We start from the raw sequence: 15,789 nt of genomic DNA, 5'->3' as shown, positions 1-15,789 counted from the left end.
ATTCCCATATATGGGTTAAAGGAAGACTAAATAAAATTCTAACCATTGTCTTCTAATCAATGTCCTACTAAGAATTGTTGGCCTATAAAATAACGTCCCTCGTTCACACACACACACACACACACACACACATACACACACAAACATACATACACACACACTCGCAAAACAAATTATTTTAAGATAATATATAAATGTGTGTATATATATATATATATATATATATATATATATATATATATATATATATACATATATAGCAGGGATTATAACAGTGATTGGGACTGGTTTTTAATGAATTCTTGGGTATCTCTTGAATGAATCATTTTTAATATTTGCTAGGTGGATATGTCGTTTCTTGTAGATGCGTTCAAAAGGGGTCTGCACTTTGTAATAAAGAGAGTCTCTTTACTAATTTGTTGGCTACAGGTTGCATCGTCCCTGAATTGAAAGGGGAACATTTTTGAAGTTTGGATTTTTGTTATTGGCGCAAATGTCGATGTGTTGGCTGAATGCTTTTTTCCTGTATTTGGGAATTTTGATCTAGGATCTGTGCAGAGCCATCCTTTGACGTAGACTGTTTTTTGTTTGGCCTATGTATTGCTCTTGTATTTCTCAGGTTCTCCGAAGCACATGTGAAGCTGCTTTTCACTGTGAAACGTTGTCCCTGTTTGAAGGAGAACTCTGATCCCTCAATTAAATTTACACATATCCCACAGTTAGGTCTCCCGCATTATTTTACTGACGGCTTCAGTGTTATTGAGCGTATTTGGGCTTGTGTTAGGAGACTTTTCATAGATTTGGGCTATCTCTTGCTTTTTATGAAGGTGTGTGTTTGGAGGGTTAAGTTCATTCTGTGGTCCTTTTTAGCAGAGGAATGTTTTGAAGGATGGTGTCGAAGACTTCATTGTTAAGAGGGTTGTGTGTGGTATGGTAGGGCTTTTGGTTGTAAATACTTCTTTAATTTGGGATGTCTGAGTTCGTGGATGTTGAGTTGTAGGGCACGTTGAAAGCATGTATCAATTAGTGAAGGTGCGTAGTTCCTGAAAGAGTTACCTGGATGACTGTTTCATTCTTTGACATGAAAGTATAGAGAGACCTAAAGAATTCCAAGCACTTATAAATGGACTTGACGTAAACATTAAATTCACGATGGAATATTGTTATCAACAACTTCCCTTCCTCGACATCCTCATTAAGAAATCTAACAACGTAATAGAAACAGATGTATACTATAAGCCCACGGATTCCAAGCAATATTTACCGTTCAACTCATGCCACCCCAGACACACGAGAATAAATATCCCCTTCAACCTAACAAAAAGGATATGTACTATAGTTTCTAATGCAAGCACCAGAGACACACGACAACATAAACTAAAGGATACACTCATCACCAGGGACTACCCACCTTCACTAATTGGCATATGCTTCCAACGTGTCATTTTGATACTACCTCGTACACATATAGACACACACATATACTTTCAAAATAGCAAAGAATATCTCAAATAATCACTTCCAAATTTTTTCAGCTAACTTACGCATATATAAATAGTATGTTCATGATGAAACCCTGAACGGGATGAGAGCGTTAAATAAATAATTTTTATCCAAATTCTGACGACTTTCTTTTTCTTAATATATAAAACTTGTACACCATTTCAAACAGTTTATACATGGATATGCACACACACACACACACACACACACACACACGTGTATATATATATATATATATATATATATATATATATATATATATATATATATACATATCACACACACATTACACACGTATATGTATATATGTACGAGTGTGTGTGTGCGTGTATGTGAGTGCGTGCGTGCGTGTGCATGAGCGTATTTGCCTGCACGTATGCGCATGGGCGCAAACACATATGTGCCTTGTAGTTTAGTTCTAGATCAACTCTGATTGGCCACCTTGTATGTTTTTGTCAATATATTAAATGAATGAACGAGAAAACTATTTAGGAGCTGTGTGTGTGTATGAATATGAGAGAAAGAAAAAGGAAGAAAGAAAGAAAGAAAGAAGGAAGGAAAGAAAGAGAGAGAGAAAGAGAGGAAGAAAGACAGAGAAAAAGAGTGTATGCTTTCCGTTTTGCATTTGTCGAACCATACTGGTTCTGTAGATGTGAGTGTGGTGTTCAGTGTGCTGTAATATATTTGTTTATTCGTTGATTTAGGAGTGCAAGAAAAATGTTATTGTTTAGTACCAAGTCAGCCCTGATCGACAAAACCTAGGATAAAAAATAGATAGACTTGCTCAACCCGTCACTTTATACATTATTAACTGTATTCTCCAATTATACTCTCTCTCTTTCTCGCCTTCTTTCTCTCTCCCTCTTTCTCTCTCTTTCTCTCTCCCTCTTTCTCTCTCTCTTTCTCTCTCCCTCTTTCTCTCTCTTTCTCTCTCCTTCTTCCCCTCTCTCTTCTTTTTTTCTTGTCTTTGAAGACAGTAGGATTCAAGCAGATTGCAGTATTTATTCCGGGCATTTGCTCTCTGATTTCAAATCTCACCGAAGACAAATTTGCATTTCGTTCATTCAGGGTCGAATAAATAACATGCCGGTCCAGTACTAGTGCAGCCCTTACTTCTTGGATGTCCCGCTGTATCAAGGGTGGATGGACCTAGTTAATATTTCTATCTGCTCGCAACAAGGTGGGAATCTAAAAGCATTAGAGAAAACAGAACATGTTGATACCAAGACATCTTCGACAGTAAGCGACGCTTCTAATTTCGCGATTTTCTATGCTTTTGTATGCTTACTAATTCAGTTTCCATTCAGCGAAGTCTTCTCATTTTCATTTTAATATTTATAGCCTGAAACTGCACTGCATAACCTAATTAATTATAGAAATTCATTTGGAACTGATGTTCAGTTGTATACTGAATGTGATTTCAACGAAGGTAATCGATCAAGTGTAATGATTATTAGTAAAACAGTAAGTGTATGAGTTCATAAGAGTTACAGTGCCGCATTTAACTAGTATGATGTGTCTGACTTGATACATATACTTGATTGGCATTATTGCTGTAAATCATATTTTCTTTATATCATTTATTCGCTTTATATTTATGTCATAAACCCTAATAATATATAATTATTTGTAATTATTCGTTCAAGACTTCCAGTACGTTAAACTTTACTTAGATAGGTTGAAATGCGCTAGAATTTTTTAGCCTTATTGTTATATACACACACACACACACACAAACTAACTAACTAAAAGACAAACACACGTATATATGTAGAGATAGACAGAGAAAGGGAGAGAAAAGAAATATGGAAATATATACAAATCTATGATCTAGTTGTGGTTTCTCTGATAAAACCCATCTTGAGTGTTACCTGCTGACGTAAAAGTGATCGTTCAAATTCTGAGAGAATGATAGAAGCATTGTCATGATAGTGGGTCAGTTGGACCTTTAAAATCTGTCGATGACCATCCCTTTTCGTATGTAAACACAGATGATTTCTCCCCGAGGGAGAAAGGGAGAGAAAGAGTGAGAGGGGGAGAGAAAGAGAGTCCCGAAATGAAGAAACACAAAGCTGATTTCAGTGAAGTTTGAATTCAGAGCACATGGTGTTGTCATATGTAATATATTTAGGCGCAGGAGTGACTTTGTGGTAAGAAGCTTGCTTCCCAACCACATGGTTCTGGGTCCAGTCCCACTGCGTGGCACCTTAGGCAAGTTTCTTCAATTATAGCCTAGGGCCGACCAAAGCCTTGTGAGTGGATTTGGTAGACGGAAACTGAAAGGAGCCCGTCGTATATCTGTATGTGTGTGTGTGTGTGTGTGTGTGTGTACATATATATGTATGTACATATATATATATATATATGTACATACATATATATGTACACACACACACACACACACACACACACACACACACACACACATATATACGACGTATATTAGGTTGTTTCATATGGAATGTCGCATTTTTAATTACTTGTTATTTCAGTCATTTAAAAACTCAATTATGTATACCTTTCATTTATCTTGACTCTTTTTCTTTCCCTGCAATATGGTATACAAAATTCGTACCCACAGACCTTATGAAAATGATAACAACTAAACTATGTTGAGTGATTTTCTCAAATGACTACAAACTGGGTCACTCTGCGGAAGAAGCTCTACGGAATATCAATCGGGCCTTTGGTAATGGTTTTGTTGGCATCAGAACTGTTCAGTGATGGTTTCAAAGTTCTCGTTCTGGAAATGATAGCCTTGAAAATAAACCAAGGAGTAGGCCAAAATCTGTTATTCGGCATTGATGGATTAAATGCTTTGGTTGAACAAAATCCGAGAACAAAGGTTTGAAAACTTTCCTCAGAACTCCAAGCATCTTGCACAGCTGTTTTTGGACACCTGTAAAAATTGGAACAGTAAAAAAAAAAAACAGATAGGTTTGTTCCATTGAACAAGATTAAAAAAAACTGACGCCTCGAAGTGTGCTCCTTATTGCTTCCTCGACTGGGAAAAGACGATTTTTTCATCAAATCATTACTTGTGATGAGAAATGGATACTCTTTGACAACAACAGGAGAACAGGACAGTGATTAGATGCAGGAGAGTCACCTAGACACTACCCAAACCCACCATTGCACCCTAAAAAGTCAGTGGTCACTGTATGGTAGTCTGCGAAGGGAGTTATTCATTATTTATTTTTGCAACAAGGTAGACGGTAACAGCAACATCGTATTGCCAGGAAATTGATTGTAAGCATTAGAATTTGAAAAAGAAGAAACCCAGACTAGTGAACAAAGATGGCCCAATTTTGCTCCATGACAATGCACGTCCCCACACTTCTCAAGCTACGATCCAAAAGTTGCAAAACCTGAATTATGAGATTTTACAACATCCTCCCTATTCCCATGATATCTCTCCTACTGATCTTCACTTGTTTAAGCATGTTGAGCTTTTCATAAGCAATAAAACATTCTTAAATTGAGAAGAGGTAATTGAAGCATTCGGAAAGTTTATCACAGCAAAAGATGGATTTTTAAAAAAAATGGAATATATGACTTAGAGAAACGTTGGATAAATGTCATAAATGGAATATGGATCATACTTTGATTAAATAAATCAGTTCTTTAACACTTCTGAAACATTTTATTGTTACCTTTCAAATACGACATTTCATGTGAAACAACCTAATTATATATATATATATATCTATATATATATATATATATATATAATATATATATATATATATATATATATATATATTATATATATATATATATGTATATATATATATATGTATATATATATATATATATATGTATATAATATATATATATATATATATATATAATATATATATATATATATGTATGTGTGCATATATATATATATATATATTGTCTCTCTATCTCTGTCTCTCTATCTCTCCCTCTCTCTCTGTCTCTCCCTCTCTCTCTCTCTCCCTCTCTCTATCATAAGCACAACCAACACACAGACACAAACCTGTCACTCCACCACTAGTTGTATTTTGCATTGATCCCCCCACACAAACAATCACACACACATATACACACACATAGACACGAATGCAGTTATATACATACACACACATAGGCACTCAATCTCATTGGCAAAAGCAAACAACAACGCATCACCATACATACGACTTGCACTCTGTCACCCCGCTATTCTTAGTACTTGCCGCTTCCAACCATTCTTGAACTCTTGAACTTTTTAGAATCTTATCCATCCAACCAATTTTGACGTCACTGCTTGTAACGGAATATTTTTAAGAAACACTCATTAATACTATGGACTCCGTGTGGGCAGTCATCTAAAAGTTTTTGTTCGTCATGATGCTGACATAAGTTCTTTGTTTTTCCTGATGAGAAGACGGCATAATGCACCCTTTATTCCTTCGGAATTAAGAATATGCAGTCTTCGAAACATGTGTCAAGAATAAAGGAATTTTGTTAAATCGTCGTTCGACTCCATTCTTTCATTTATCTATCTATCTATCTATCTATATATATATATATATATATATATATATATTGATCAAAATAAAAACATGATGCCAAGGATTCAGCGGTACATATGTTTCGGGCCTTTATTAGACAGATTTATAACAATGCATAATGTATGTCTGTGGCCTTCTTCAGCCGCGCACAACAGCTTCCACAAGGACATGTGTTACATCAAAAATTCTTGGTTGTCCTTGTGGAAGCTGTTGTGTGCGGCTGAAGAAGGCCACAGACATACATTATGCATTGTTATAAATCTGTCTAATAAAGGCCCGAAACATATGTACCGCTGAATCCTTGGTATCATGTTTTTATTTTGATCAATTTACTCCACCACCTACACCACCAAACGGTATACACAGGTGCTTATAATTATCAAGTACTCACCCCGAATTTCTATATATGTATGTGTGTGTGTGTGTGTGTGTGTGTGTGTGTGTATGTATGTATGTATGTATGTATGTATGCATGCATGTATGCATGCATGCATGCATGTATGTATGTGTATGGATGTATGTGTATGGATGTGTGTCTGTGTTTGTTCCCCACCATCGCTTGACAACCGATGTTGGTGTGTTTACGTGCCATAAATTAGCGGTTCGAAAAAAGACACCGATCGAATAAGTACTAGGCTTACAATGAAATGGTTCTGGGATCGATTTGTTCGACTAAAGGCGGAGCTCCAGCATGGCCGCAGTCAAATGACTGAAACAAGTAAAAGAATAAAAGAATAGTTATAAAAACATTCATTAATCTACTGTTTTTGCTGGCACTCCATCGGTTGATCCGACCAACGGAACAGCCTGCTCATGAAATTAACGTGCATGTGGCTGAGCACTCCACAGACACGTGTACCCTTAACGTAGTTCTCGGGGAGATTCAGCGTGACACAGAGTGTGACAAGGCTGGCCCTTTGAAATACAGGTACTACTCATTTTTTGCCAGTTAAGTGGACTGGAGCAACGTGAAATAAAGTGTCTTCCTGAAGGACACAACGCGTTACTGGGAATTGAACTCACAACCTTGCGATCGTGAGCCGAATACTCTAACCACTAAGCCACCCACCTTTACTCTACTGCTTTACCATACTATGAGAGATGCTGGATTATTTTTGTATTTTGAAAGCAATAGCTTTATAAACAGGTGGTCGTATAACTTTGGTCAGACTATTTATCATAAGAGAAATTGATTTGACTAGAACAAACAAGTAAAGATTATCTCGAAACGGGAATAACTGTAACAAAGTTCAATTGGAAAAGACACAAAGACACTTTCATATTTGGACATAACGAGCGTAATACTCAGTTTCTTCTTAGGCAGTGACCTGGTAGAATCGTTAGCAAGCCAGGCAAAACGCTTAGTGGTATTTCGTCCGTCTTTTCGTTCTGGGTTCAAATTCCACCGAGGTTGACTTTACCTTTCATCCTTTCGGGGTCGATAAAATAAATACCCACCTCCGAAATTGCTGACTTTGTGCCAAAATTTGAATCCAGTACTTAGTTTATTCATATTTGATAACAACGATAAATTAGTGAGTAAAAATATAAAAGGTTAATTGTGCAATCGAATTACGATTTTGCTTTCAGCTCGTGCTCTATACTTTATGATGTCTCACACACATGGTTACCATAAGTCTCGCTTTCGCTGAGACATTTACAGTTAAGCCTCGGCGTCCAGACTAGTTTGAAACTTCTGTCGCAAGAAGTCGAGAAAAATTAGATACATGTTGTGTATGTGTATGTGTGTATGCGACTTTTTATTCTAAACTTCAGGATATAGACTCTCTCAACTTCTCCCAAAGATATTTTTCGTACGAATTTAATTAAGATAAAAATTACCCAAATAGAACATATATTTATATGAATATGAATGTATAAACATAGTAATAATATACTGAAGTATAGGAATATAGATAAAAACGTTGCTAAAAAAGAATTGAAAATATAGTGAAGAGATAATAACAGGAATCAAAATAAGTTTTCGGGTTACGTATTAAAGGAAAATATTCCAACGGTCGTTTCTGCGGTTCATTCGCCCGGGTAAAAAATTAATTCATTTTCAGAGAATGTCTCCTTCATCAGGGAAAAAATGATATTGAGAGTAGAAATGCATTCCGTGCATTGCCAAGGTATGGGATAATTGCAAGCTTTTATAGAAGAATAGATATAACTATGCGAATAAAATAAATCTTTATGAGGGCTGATGGGAGTAAAAATTATATTACTTACTGAATTTATTGACATTTATATTCGGCGATATACTATTATATGCAATAGGGTGTTAAGTTGTGCGACAGAAATTACTGAGGCTATTATTGAGTACATTCAGACTTACAGAGTCTCATGAAAGTAGAGTAGTATCTGTGATTACACGAATGAATCGAAGGAATTAAATACCAACTGTAAACGCAAAGGATACCGCATGCGAGGATATTAATAAAATACATTACAAACTCATCTCAAATTTGCACCTACTAGACAGGACTGAACCTTGTGTACCAAGAACTCCCTACTTTACCTTGAAGGGTCATAAACCCAACTTCCACTCGAAACCATCTATTAGACTTATATGTCCAACAAAATCCGACTTGGGTAAAATGAGCAAATGCATAATAGATAGAATAATACCACGTATCAAAATTAATGTTAAATTCCCATTATGGAATTCAACTAGAGATGTGATAACAAGGTTCCATATTATTATTATTATTATTATTATTATTATATGTTTGACTTTTGCTTTACATTTGTACAAGTTAACTCCAAGTCTCACCCAGAGACCTCAAGAGAATTCTACACTGGACACCCAGGAATTTCTAAAATGAAGTCGCTTACTCCTTCCTACTCCTCCGTATCACCCAACATCAATTGGGCAAGCGGAAAGGTTCGGGGATACATTTAAAAGCGCATTAAAGAAATCAAGAAACAAACTAGTTGATGACGCAGCATTGACACAATTATTGAGGTTTTATAGGATAACACCAAACCCAAACACTGTTTCAGGCAAGTCGCCTGCGGAACTAATGTTTGCTCGAAAAATAAAGTCAATATTTGACAAGCTGCTACCAGTAAGAAGAAAAATAGGGAAAACACTAGAAATACGGCAAAGCATTTTAATATCGGTGACAAGATGCTTTTCAAATTATATAAAAATGGTGAACAAAGTTGGGAAGACGGAGTAGTAAGAAAAAAAAAATAGGCAAAATGACATGATAAAAGGCGAAAATTGGGAACACAAAAGACATTTAAACCAGCTAAAAAGTAGATATACGGAAAAAAGAAAAGAGATACCCATGGAAGCGCTCTATGACACCTTTGATATTCCGACGCCACAAGAAATCGAACCAAGGCGTAGCAGCACAAGAAAGAGGAAACAAACAGAATGGTTGGAAGCAGTGCCTTAATGGAACAAATACTAAACTTCCCTAGGAGAAAAATTTCAAAACGGGAGATGTAATGAAAGTAAAATAATTAAATAAAAATATTATTAACTTCCAACGGAAGTCAATCTCAAAGGGGGAGATGTGGCGAGAGTCATTGACACCCCTGGGGAACTGGAAAAATGGACTAGCCGAACTATTATAAAGAGTAGCGTATTGGTTGAGACGGAAGTCGGTAGGGACCATTGTGGCTATAATAAAGAAACAGGTCGGTAGGAGCTGTTGAGAAGGCGTTTTGGAGTCACACAAAGTACGTCGTGTGTGTGTGTGTGTGTGTGTGGTGTGTGTGTGTGTGTGTGTGTGTGTGTGCGCGTGTGCGTGTGTGTGTTAAATTTATAACTGCTAGATATTTAATATTAGTCGAGCTTATATATGATACAATATGCCATTCGTCCGATCGATAGTTTGACAAATATGGCCAGCTGTGTCTCGATACAGCCTTAGTGCAAGCCTTACTTTCCCTTTCCATTCCGTCTGTTTTATCCACCCTGCCATCGAAAAAAATGTCAAGCTTGTTTCTTCTACATTCACATTTACCTACAACCTCGTTAACCTATCGTCATTTAATGCGTCCTATTTACTACAGACACTGTGGAAGTGGGGGCTGCAGTGATGAAATACATCGTTAACAAAGGCGCATGAGTCCAGTCCTTTACGTTCACTCTTTTGTTCATAAGCTCAATATGATGGCCCTTTGTGTTATTTGTTTGTTTGTACTCTAATTAGTCATTCACCGTAACCAAGGGGGAATATAGACATCAATCATTATTATTATTATTATTATTATTATTCAACCCCCAACACCTACTTCAGCGAGGCAATGCGGCTTCTTGGCGCAAAAAGATACTGTTCGCAACACCGTTCCACATTTCTATGAGCACGCGCACACGCGCACACACACGCACACACACCTACTTACATACATATATGCATATAGAGAGACAGAACTATATATGTACACATATACACACACACTTCTACTTTGCAATCAAAAGCATTTATCAACCCAAGGTTAGAATAGAAAGTACATACACAACATGGAACACTGTATATGTGTGTGTGTGTGTGTGTGTGTATATATATATATATATATATATATATATATATATATATATATATATATAGAGAGAGAGAGAGAGAGAGAGAGAGAGAGAGAGACAAAGTTAGATAAGGCCGCTTTACAGTGGATCAGAATCTGTTTGGGATCTGACGGCGCTTTATGGATGTGAAACCCAGGATTATTCCATAAACTGGCCTTATCTAACTTTGCCTATATAATATACTGCTCTATAACTTAGTTTGCTTCTTTTTGAGATTTATGTTTTACCGACGACACACACACACACACACATACACACACACAGTGGAGAAATTGTACAGCGAGGCAGCTAACCATATATATATTATATACATAGGCAGAATTCTAAGTGAGGAAACTGAAATGGGTGACAATTAGTAAATAGGAGACAAGATAAATACATTCACCGTATGCAAGGATGCGTGTGCGTATTTCGATAGATATTTATACTTTCTGCTGGATTTGAATACGGCTGTGTTTTCTCTAAATGAAACAGCTGGTAAATTATTAGTAACTATTTAAATAAAATCTACAATACTATCGTTAGACTTGGGTGCTTTGTTTTCATTTGCAAAACACCTTGGCCGTATGACGAAGAAAACTTGTATTACTGTATATGTGTGTATGATAGTGTATGTCGATACTCTGTTATGTGTGCATATATGTCTATGTGCGTCTGTGAGTGTACGAAAGCAAATCTAAATTATTTTACTTTGACCCAGTTTTACCGACGATACACACTACACTACACACACACACACACACACACACACACACACACACACACACACACACACACACACACAAAGTGTGATACATTAAAATGACGTGAGGTTATATAATCAGTAGTAGTAGAATACAATAGGTACCAAAGAGTTGAATAAATTTTGTGCTTTTCATATTTTATTCGAATCGATTACTCATCAGATGTAGAAGCGTGTTATTATGCCACTTTCAAGAACCCCAAGACGTATTTGAAGAAAGGAAAAAATTAACTTTAGAATAGAAACTGACCTGTATGCTTTTAACACATGATTTGGCTGAAAGAACCCAAGAATAATACAGCATTACTCTTTAAGGCGTACTTTTGGATACGTATTGAAATAAAGAAATCATTTTACACTATTAAGTTATTCAGATAATTAGGTTAGAGAGATAGTGTAAAGAACAATCACAATCAAACCGATCGCCAATATGTGACTATAAATAAAGTTAATTCATTGTTTGAGATACCTAACGAAGATAAAACCCAACACGTTCTATATAAGCTATTATATTCAACGAATAATGCAGCAATTAGTTCAATGATGAATAAACTCGGGTTTACAGTATGTACGCATTGCTCGGTGTATTTATATTCTTCACTTGATATCCTGATAGCCAAGTTCTCTTTCATAGTGTGCTCCCTGTTTTCTTTACTTCCTATTTTCTATCACTGTGTGTGTGTGTGTGTGTGTGTGTGTGTGTGTGTGTGTGTGTGTGCGCGCACGCATGTGTGTAGCATTGTGTGTATATATGCATGTATTTACCTTTTTTAAAATTCTACAATTTAATTCGGGATTGATCACGTGACGTAGATAACTTTAATGAGAACCCAATTAGTTTCGAAATCGATTAAACTTATTCATCATTTATAGGCGCAGGCATGGCTGTGTGGTAAGAAGTTTGCTTCCCAACCACATGGTTCTGCGTTCAGTCCCACTGCGTGGCACCTTAGATAAATGTTTTCTACTATAGCCTTGGGCCGACCAAAACCCTGTGAGTGGATTTAGTAGACGGAAACTGAAAGAAACCCGTTGTGTATGTGCATGTGTGTGTGTGTGCGTGCGCGCGTGTCTTTGTGTCTATATTTATCCCTCATCACCGCTTGACAACCGGCGTTGGGATGTTTACGTTCCCGTTTGGTAATAAGTCAAAGATAGAATAAGTATTAGACTTTAAAAAAAATAAGTACTGGGGTCGATTCGTTCGACTAAAAATTCTTCAAGATTGTGCTCCAGCATGGCTGTAGCCACATGACTGAAACAAGTAAAACATAAAAGAAAAAGATAATTAACATACTTGATACCTTGTATTTAACATGGCCAGAAGCTAAGCGTTTGCCCACTCAGCGCATGCTCGCATTTTACAGCAATGATGATTTCCATTCGATTAAGCAGAAGTGAACTAATACAGTCAATAAAATTAACATTTGTACGTTACTGGTACTAAACTGATGATTTTCAAAGGGATGAAAGCATAGGCTTATCATTATAAGTTAATAAGCTAATTCTTAAAACGAAAGAGATTTAGTCGATTGAATCAACCCGATATGCTACTAATACTTATTTCATGGATCCTTGAAGGGTGAAAGACAAAATGAATCGTAACCGGATATGGGTTCGAGTCCCATGGCCGTTTGTTAACAATTTTTTCCGCTTTATAAGGGTAATTTACCCAGTATTTTTGCCATTCTAATGGCAACTCTGCGTTCGAAAAAATATCATCTAGTTTGTATCGTTCAATACATATTTCGACGCCTATAAAAACAAATGTTAGTTTATATATATATATAATATATATATATATATAAACACGCGCACCTGTGAGTAAAGACGGAAGACGGAACTAAATAAGTACTACAATAGCATTTACTAAATCTAGTGCACTGTCGTTTCTGCTAACTCGCGCGCCAGCTTTTATTTAGGACATAATTAGACATAACAAAACTAAACAAAATTACAAACACAAGACCAACATTAACAGCAATAATTAACCATAACTTGTCGAGTAATTACTAGAGCCTACTAATGAGGTCAAGTAGTTGAACTCTACATTTTGGCCTCAACCAAAAGAAAATTGAAAACTCTAAATAACTAAAGAACACAATTAAATCAATGGAACTAGTAAATATATAAACATATATTTGATTAATTTGGCAGAAAGCCTGAGTAAGATCTTTTTCTTTTTTACATGATTTTTTTCAAAGACAATAGGGGTCTTAATACGTCATGAACAATGCATCTCGCACTATGACTCTTTAATAATAAAAGATTCAGTCTATGAAATAATTGTTGTGTACTTAGAAGCGCATGGCTACAGTTACATGGAGGAGAACGGTGTAAAGTTGTGTCTGCCATACCTTTTCAAGATTTATGAGTAAAGTGAACTGGCTTTGACATATCTTATTAAATGACTATTTCTGGCTGCAGTAAACAAAGATACGTTTGTATAAAGAATGAAAATATTTTAGGATCATGAATAAAGCAATGTTACTTTGAGAAAGCACTTGTATCCTGTATAGATCTCCGACGGGATCAATGGCAAAATCGATTCTAAAAATCGAACGCAGAAGTTTGTAAGTAAATTAATAAGTTATTCGTCGTCATAGAAGATTTTGCAATTTATTCCCCCGAGTTCGATTCAATGAATATATTTTACACACACACTCAAAATAACGAAGCTGTCGCTAAAGTGGAGTATAGCGATCGGATTAGGTTTATTGCTGATGCCAACCATAAGTTATATCCCAAGAAAGTGTTGCAGAGTGGCTATAGACGATACTGTATTTTGTGATAAAGCCGCAAACTTGTGGCCGTTGCTACGACCCTCCCCCCGTATGGTAACTTCAGAGCTCCTGCTGAGTGCGCCTTAACCAACAACCGAGTCGAAATCAACATTGTGTAGTTGAGACTCGTAACAGTACCAAGTTTTATAGAGAGGCCACTGTGAACCCTGTGAAACTTTATTTTTCCAACCTGAAGCTGACTTAGGTTCTCCATGTCATTGGTGGAGTGGAATATATTCTTAATCTAGCCGAGAGTGAGGTTATCTAAAGCCTGAAGTGATCGGTGGTGGTGAGTATCCGGCCCTAACCGTGAAGGTCTTTGTTTTGTCTTTGTTAGATTACAGTTAGTTCATTAAATTGCCAAATGTGACCTGAAAACCTCCAGCACCCTATAAATACAGTGGCCTGCGACCAATTTTTAACTATCCGTTTACTTTTCGTTTTTTTCTAATTAGATGAGTTTTTTCTTTGCAGTTACATATAGAAATTTAACTGTACATTTGGATTAATTAAAACTTTCATTTAATAAAACACAACAATGAAAGCCCTAGGAATGAAGATATCGATGAATTTAAATGCCAGCAAATCATCGGCTAGGATCAATTTTGAATGGCTGTTTGAGAAACAATTCAGTTTTTCAGTAATAATGCCACTGGCCAACATAACTGATCTGTTTTGGGAATGAATATATGGTAATTTGGGAGCGCTAAATCCAATAATAACATTGGTTTTACAAGATTGACACCAGGTTTAGAAACAACAGGTTCTGTTAAATTATGAGGTTGACCCACAAGCGCAGCTGGGGGAGGGGCGGCAGGGGGCGGTCCACCCAGGGTGACACTTTTAAAGGGACACCACTTTTGGGTCTGCTGAAGGCAATATGCGTTTTTTGTGGGGTCTGGGAGCGGCAAACGGAAGGGCCACCCCGGGTGGCACATACTCTAGCTACACTTGTGTGCTGACTCAATAAAATATACAGGGCTATTTCTGAATAAGGTTAAAATATAGGCTAGGAGTTATGTTAAGTTTGATCGGGTCAGAGGTCATAATATTGTAACACTCAGAAACTGATTCAGTTGAAGACGTCCAGCTGCGGATGTGATATTTGCTAATAATGCTGAATCATTGAATTTTACCAAAGTATTGGCAGACATATGTAACAGAGTTTTTATCTGCATATTTTACTCTTCCACATTATTTTTTATCTTTTATCTTTTATTTGCCCCAGTCATTAGACTGGGACACCACATTGGAAAAATTTCAGTCGGACGAATCGATCCCAGTATTTATTTATATATATCGGATGATTTGTACATCATCTTCCCGGTTCGGCCAGGTCCTTCTTGACGTGGCTGAAGATTGTTTTCTATCGCAACACGTTGAATATCCGATAAGGCATCGGTCTGGGCAGCAGCCATCTATGCTGCATCTGGTATTCTCCCGCTATCCAAGATCAGTGTCAGACGTATCTGTGTGCGCCCCTCTTGCCAAGAGTGATCATGCGGTCCTGAAGTTCGTCATGCACACAACTTTTTCTACGCCCACGACTACTTCGCTGCCACGTAGAGTCTTCTCTGCAATCAATCTTGAAATTCTAATCGAGGCTTCTGGACTGGCGATCCCTGATGACGATGTCCTCAATTGACGAACTATGGTCGTCCCTCAAAGCATATGTAATCTGGTTGACTGACCAAGCAG

General features: G+C 36.7%; 1 protein-coding gene across 2 annotated transcripts in view; it reads right to left on the bottom strand.

Moving 5' to 3' along the window:
- The window catches only part of LOC115220476 (tripartite motif-containing protein 59), a 90,131-nt gene that overhangs the window by 47,085 nt on the left and 27,257 nt on the right, over positions 1 to 15,789 (bottom strand). The window lies entirely within an intron of this gene.

This window comes from Octopus sinensis, linkage group LG16 (assembly GCF_006345805.1).
Source record: "Octopus sinensis linkage group LG16, ASM634580v1, whole genome shotgun sequence".
NCBI lineage: Eukaryota > Metazoa > Mollusca > Cephalopoda > Octopoda > Octopodidae > Octopus > Octopus sinensis.
The sequence above is the reverse complement of the archived record's forward strand: the minus strand, read 5'-3'. Positions and strand labels throughout refer to the sequence as shown.